The 6,351-nt window shown below is 43.0% G+C and overlaps 1 non-coding gene across 1 annotated transcript; it reads right to left on the minus strand.

The window, feature by feature from the left end:
• Positions 1 to 608: 608 nt before the first annotated feature.
• TRNAL-CAG (transfer RNA leucine (anticodon CAG)) lies at positions 609 to 691 on the minus strand. Its single transcript has one exon. It is a non-coding gene; the product is annotated as a tRNA-Leu (tRNA).
• Between the last annotated feature and the right edge of the window lie 5,660 nt (positions 692 to 6,351).

Here is a 6,351-nt window from a genome sequence, read left to right on the forward strand (position 1 = left end):
TGGTTGACAGCCAATCAAGTTGAAACATACTTCAGTTTAGCCTTTACTGCTATTGGATTGTAAAATAGAGAAATGTGATTTAACTTCACAAAGAACAGTTCCGGAATGATTAAAATGATTACAAAAGTAGTAGAACTGTTAACAGTACAAAATGAAAGTAGTGGTAGCCGCTCCCGACCTTTTCTCCTCACTTCAACCACTGCTTAGTTTGTATGCTTATTGTGTTTTTAAAGATAGCATTTGAACGTGTTAGTGTGGATATCTAAAGGGAGAGTGAATATGAAAGTGTGCAATTGTAAATGGAGGGCCTGCTTATGTTGAGACTAACACAGAAAATATGCCACAGGGATAGAAAGACAATAATGTTTCAAAATTCACATGACTTGTGGCATGAGACATTTAGAGTGAAGCTGCAACTATTCCCAACCTGATTCAAAATGACAGAAAGTAAATATTATTCACTCTCCTAAAGAAGTTCATTTACAATCTATTTCACGAGGCATTAGAAAACAACTATTCTAGGAAGAGCCGACAACAATGTTGCACATAATTGTGTTTCTGGATGCAGACACTATTAAGACTATATAGTTATTTACTAAAATAATTCATGTCAGAAGTGGGATTCGAACCCACGCCTCCAGAGGAGACTGCGACCTGAACGCAGCGCCTTAGACCGCTCGGCCATCCTGACGAACTGACGAGCACGTGACAAGGTCTGCAGTTATCACCATGTACTAATGTCAAGACACTCCTTTGCAATTCTTTTAATTACTGGTGAAATGACTGATAATCTTGGGATTTGGAATCATAATAACTGACAAATTAACACATATTTGCACAGTATCATTTGCCTCGCATGGTTATAATGGTGATCCACGCAGATGAGTTTGCACACGTCTTTTTATGTTATTTTCCATTCTTTGCATCTCTCACCACTTCATTGCACATACACATAGGTGTAATGTACAGAAGCAAAGAATAGGATCCAGTTTCTCTAATGAGTAACTTTCTATTGCATAACAAGAAAAGGTAGCGACAACCAATCAGTAGGAGCCTGTTGAACGCAGAGTGATCTTAATAGTTGCCCTAATATATTTTTTGAGGATTGTCTGTATTCGTATTACTCAAGGAATCGTATTACTTGCCAGGTGTCTCAGGACACAGCCCCTTCATTGTCTGAAGGGCATTGATAAGGGATGGGGGAGACTGGTGAGGTATGTGGGAATCTGATCAGCACTGTGGTGTGCTCCCCTTTAAGAAATGACAAGTCCCTGCTTAATGCTTGTGCGGTATCACGTGTCCGTGCAGCATGTGATTAACCCAATATATGTTCATAGATTAGAGTTGATTCTGTTCATATTCACTAGATGATCTACCCTTAATTAGGACATGGTGCTCCATAGTGAGCATCATTTCGGATATATGTCAGTAGAATATGAATTTTTACTTACCATGATACAAAGCAGGAAGAGCTTGCCCGTGAACGTAATAAGAGAATTGGCGTTCATTATGTGATCTTCCCAAACTGAGAACCTGTATTGAATCTCAGCAGTAATATATCTCAGCAGTAGACTTTCACACTTATCTTTAACAGGAGGCGCAGCTATAACAATAACAGACGGCACATAAATCCCTTGATGGCGTGTCTCATCACAGACACGTCATCACGTGATCACTTTGTGATCACTTGAGGCGGCACAACGGTACAGGGACTGTGTCCTTCATTACACATCGAGCCCTTTTGTATGAGTAATAGTGGCAATAATATTACATATACCAAACGTGGTGTTTTTTAGGTAGATATACCACGTTGGGGCAGAGAAATTGGGGCGATAGTCCTTCAAGAAACGTACGTTTCCTGATCACGTGATCCGAGTTACGATCATGTGACACATTGAAATATCGAATACAAACGCACCGCGGGACGGGAGGCTGTGTTTGCAGCTGATTCGCTGTTCCCGAGTTGCTTTTTGGAAAGTCTCGAGCTGTGGGTAAGTTTTCCTTGAGGCATTTATTTTAGCCATTGGATTTAGTGAGCGCTGGGTGCAGGGAGGCAGTATTGAGTGCAGGTTTTGATAATTTGGGCATGCGATTATTCCTTCTTCATAGAGTGGGTGCAACATTTTGCTAGACCATTGGGACAGGACCATTGAGGATGGTTACAATACCAGACTACCAGCAATTATCAACCAGTGGCAAGAATCAGAAGTGACTCGAGAGTCAGTGATGGCTATATAGACCCTGGATACTTCCAAGGTCAGTGAAATTCACTCTTAGGGTGTCTCAAAATTTGTTCATGATATATTGGTGTTCACTATGCTACATAGACAAACCTAGTACAAATCTTTGTTTTCTTTGAAATTTGTTTTACGAAATAGTGAAAATAATACAAATCACATCAGCACATGAAGAAGGGGTCAAGATAACCCCGAAACGCGTAGTGAATTAACAACATGTGATTGTGATTGTGTGGGGAAAAAAACCTTTCTGTTGAATTGACACTTAAAACTATAAATTCAGCACATTTTGCAGAATTCTTTCTGAATGACATTATTTTCTGCTAAGAACTGTTGCTTTTTTATTTGATGAAAATCTTAGTGTGTACAACTATTTTGTTTAATGAATGCTGTAATTCAGGTTGTCAAAAACATTGTATGAACTAAGAATACAATTGTCTGTAAAAGAGATTTACAAAGTGTTTTTTCTGTTTCTTGAAATTTTGATTTAAATGAAGTAATACTTTCCTGATCAATATTGAATAATTAAGAAAAGATTTTTTCTCATGTAGAGTGACCAGGTACATGCCCCATAGGTTTCTTGAGGCATACATTTCATTGGTAACCCAATAAAAGGGACACGCAGTTTCTCGTTCGTCAGTCAAGACCTCCAGACTCCTGCCTGCAGCGTGTTATTCTGCTCTGCGCCAGCGCGGCCTTCCCGGCAGAGTGCCTGCCTGTGCAAAGCCCTTCATGATGGCAGAGCCCCTGTGAGGGAACTCTGTCCCCACTCCCTGTGTTCCAGGCAGAGCCCCTGCATGTCAACTCTGTCTCCCCTGCAGGATGATGCTGTGTGAGCACAGCCCATGCAGCACCACTGAATCTGAATGGATCCAGGTCCTTGTGCATGCGCTGGGTGCCCCCAGGCCACGATGCAGTCGTGTGACCATGACTGCCATGTAAGTCTGTGTGGCCACGGAGAACAGGGTGATCCCTGCAGCGGGAACTGTGTGTGCGTATGCTGGGTGCCCCCTTCAGCCCTTGGGTTGGCCTGTGTACCTGTGAGCCAGCCCACACCTGTCTCTGTGAATGCATATAATGGGTGCCCCCAGCGATGGTCCGACTAGCCTGCATGACCGCAGGTCCAGCCGCAACAATGGGGACAAAGGTTTCACGAGCCTGCCGTGTTGGCTGCCCGTCGTCCTACCACCACTGATGCAGCTTTCATCTGGCGGTCATCGGCGCCGCACTCAATCCGACTGTGGGAGACCCCCTTGTTGGTAGGTCATGGAGAGTCAGTGCCCCTATGATGCATGCCCAGGATGCCAAGTCGGTGAGCTACGGAAACGCTGTGATAAAAGTTGGAAACAGTTGAGGTGGCACAGGGCTGCTGCTTCACTGCAGCATCTGTGCAGCCTGCCTGGGGGAGAAGGAGGCTCGCTCTGTGATCGGAGCATCAAAAATAAGAAAATATGGAAGGCGAGTGCCTGGTCCGGCTCCCGACCTGCAATCGGCCGTTTTAGCCTGTGGTTGGCCATTCAAGCCCTCTGAGTTAACCCAGTCTAACCAGCGGTGAAACAGAAAATGCTCCATGTTCAGAGCTTGAAAAAGAATGGGATACAAAAAAAGGAGACAGGATGTCGTGCGGCGGTCTGCACACCCCCAACAAGGTTCCCGGACCTAGTGGTGGTGAACTGTCAGTGTTCTGTGGGCAGAGATGCGGCAGTTTTGTGCTGTGCCTCCCCGCCCCGAATGAAAGTAAAGGCCATTGCTGCCGCACACAATCTGTTTGTCTCCCGCACCATTTTGCATGATCGTTTTTCAATTTTCTGCCATTTTTACAAAAAGCATAATCCTTAGGAACATGCAATTTACTCCGCACATTCCTAATTTTACCCTCTGCCAGTTTGCCAACTCTCAAATTCAGAACATGTTCAGAGCAGCCAAGTACACATTTTAGCCGTTCATTACAATCCCCTAAGTTGCAGGTGGATGAATTTTATTTCAACAAATTCGCCTGGAAATTATCTGAACAATGACATGAACATGAAGGCAGTACAATTTATGGTTGCTTAGAAAAATGGCTAAATGATAATAGTACTTTTAAATTAAAGCAAATCTTCCTGTTATGCAAATTGTAGCTCTCTGGTCTCCAGGCCATTTGCCACTCTGGGCCAGCCTGTGACCAGAGTTTTTTTTGTATTAATCCCTTTGTTGTTTGAAGTATAGACTGCAGATCGTAAATACCTGGGATGCACCGGCCAACACAGAGATCCCCACTGCTGTCCTCTTATCTGTAGGGGACCACCATTTCAATCAAGAAAGCTTCTATTTTCCTGTATTTTGTTCAAGGTTCGGCCTTGATTGCAGTCCCTGTGTTCACACCTCCCCCCTAAATTCAGGTCATGCACTGGCTAGGTCACCTGCCTGCACAGAAATGAGCTTTCAGAGACTCCCAGTCCGGGGGAAGTTTTGTTTTCAACACCCTTAGTGGCCACTTTATTGCAGTTGTAAACAGCTGGGATGGAAGTCAGGCTTTCGGAGGGGGAGTCCTTTGTGACAGTTGCCCCACAACGCCTACAGGAACTTTTCATGGAAACAAAGTGGGCTTTTCTTTTGAAATGTTTGCCGGTATTTTGCATGTGAAGCATAATATACATTACATCTTGTCAACACAAACTATGTCTTTTCCCTATGTTAGCCGGGGCATATTTTTATCATGTCTTGCTTTAAGCTGCAAAGACACATGCGAAGCCATTTTGGTGACAATGTTTGAAACTCCTGTTTTTCATGTGAACGGGACCTTTGAATTTCTCCTGCCACTTGTGAATTAGAATGGTGCTTTTCTTTTTGTAATGACTGGTAGGACTTTTTCACATGGCCCTTCCTTGTGTTACTTGCTGAAACCCCAAAGTCTGCCATGATAGGCCAATTTTCGGTGTGAAGGTTTTTCTATAAAGAAGGCCAGGTCATTTTTTCAGTGGCCCCTTCAGTTCGGTTGGTTTGGAGCCTTTGATTACACCCCACAGGGCAACTGCTCTGAGTTCAAAGAGATCCATTTGCTTTTTTAGCGAGACAATCATAATTATGGTAGCACATGCACAAGTAATTCAAAGCGCTATCTCTTAGCAGGTTATTACCCATTTTGCTAACTCTGAATTTACTGGCATTGGAAGGATGAAGAGATCAGTCTGTCCACTATACTCAGATGCCTGTAGTAAGGGCGTATCTATCTCATCCACGTAGTCCATGTTAATCTTTTTTCAGGATTATAAATTGAAACTGGTGCGATTCTTCAAATGGTCCCATGCCACTCTTTAAAGCAGATGTGTTTGTCATGGAGATTTGAGGTTGTAAATCACAACTGGGAAGAGAGATTGCTACATGGTATGTTCTGTAACTATGCTTTGCGCTGTGCCAAATCACTACTGTGGTAATTTTAAAGTGCAAAAAACTTTTCTGAGACATATTATGACCCTTCCTGGGAAAGCCAATCTTATTCTGCTGGAAAGAAAAGAACGGTGAAGTGAGATGAAGGAGAAGCTGGAAAGTATTGTGCACACATGTAAGAAAGAAGAAGAGATTCTAACTGCCCACTGAACAGATACACTATGCGGTCTGGTGAATGGTACTTCGTTATTAGCAATACTGCCATTGCATCATTTCAGTGTCAGGCTGTCTATGTGTCATTACTGTCCTATTTTGCAGACTCTGCTTTTAATCCAAAACCCTTTAACAGCCCGGCGTTGCACATTTTCACTCCCTTCCTCACATTTTTAAATACCACTTCCCTTTCCCTTTTTTCCAAGTTTTAGTATAAAGGCTGTTCAGTCAGAAATGGTTGCAAGTAGAAAGTTGTAATACATAAATGAGTGTACATTTCTCCTGGCCAGTACAGATCTGAATGCTATAACTACTGAATGATTTACAGAACACCATAAAGTCAGCAAAGGGTGTGACTGAGTGCCAAAGGCCGTTTCCTCCCTTCTCTTTCTTGTCTTTGGTTTGGCTGACACACATAGTATGTTGCTCTTTTGAAGCAACTCTCGCATTCTTAAAGAAACAGTAAGACATGTACTGTGAGGTAAAACATTCATGTTGTCAGGTTTTTTTCGTATGGAGGACTCCAATGTCT

The sequence above is a fragment of the Ambystoma mexicanum genome (genome assembly GCF_040938575.1).
Source record: "Ambystoma mexicanum isolate Mex_15411 chromosome 12 unlocalized genomic scaffold, UKY_AmexF1_1 Mex_chr12_unloc.1, whole genome shotgun sequence".
Taxonomy (NCBI): Eukaryota; Metazoa; Chordata; class Amphibia; order Caudata; family Ambystomatidae; genus Ambystoma; species Ambystoma mexicanum.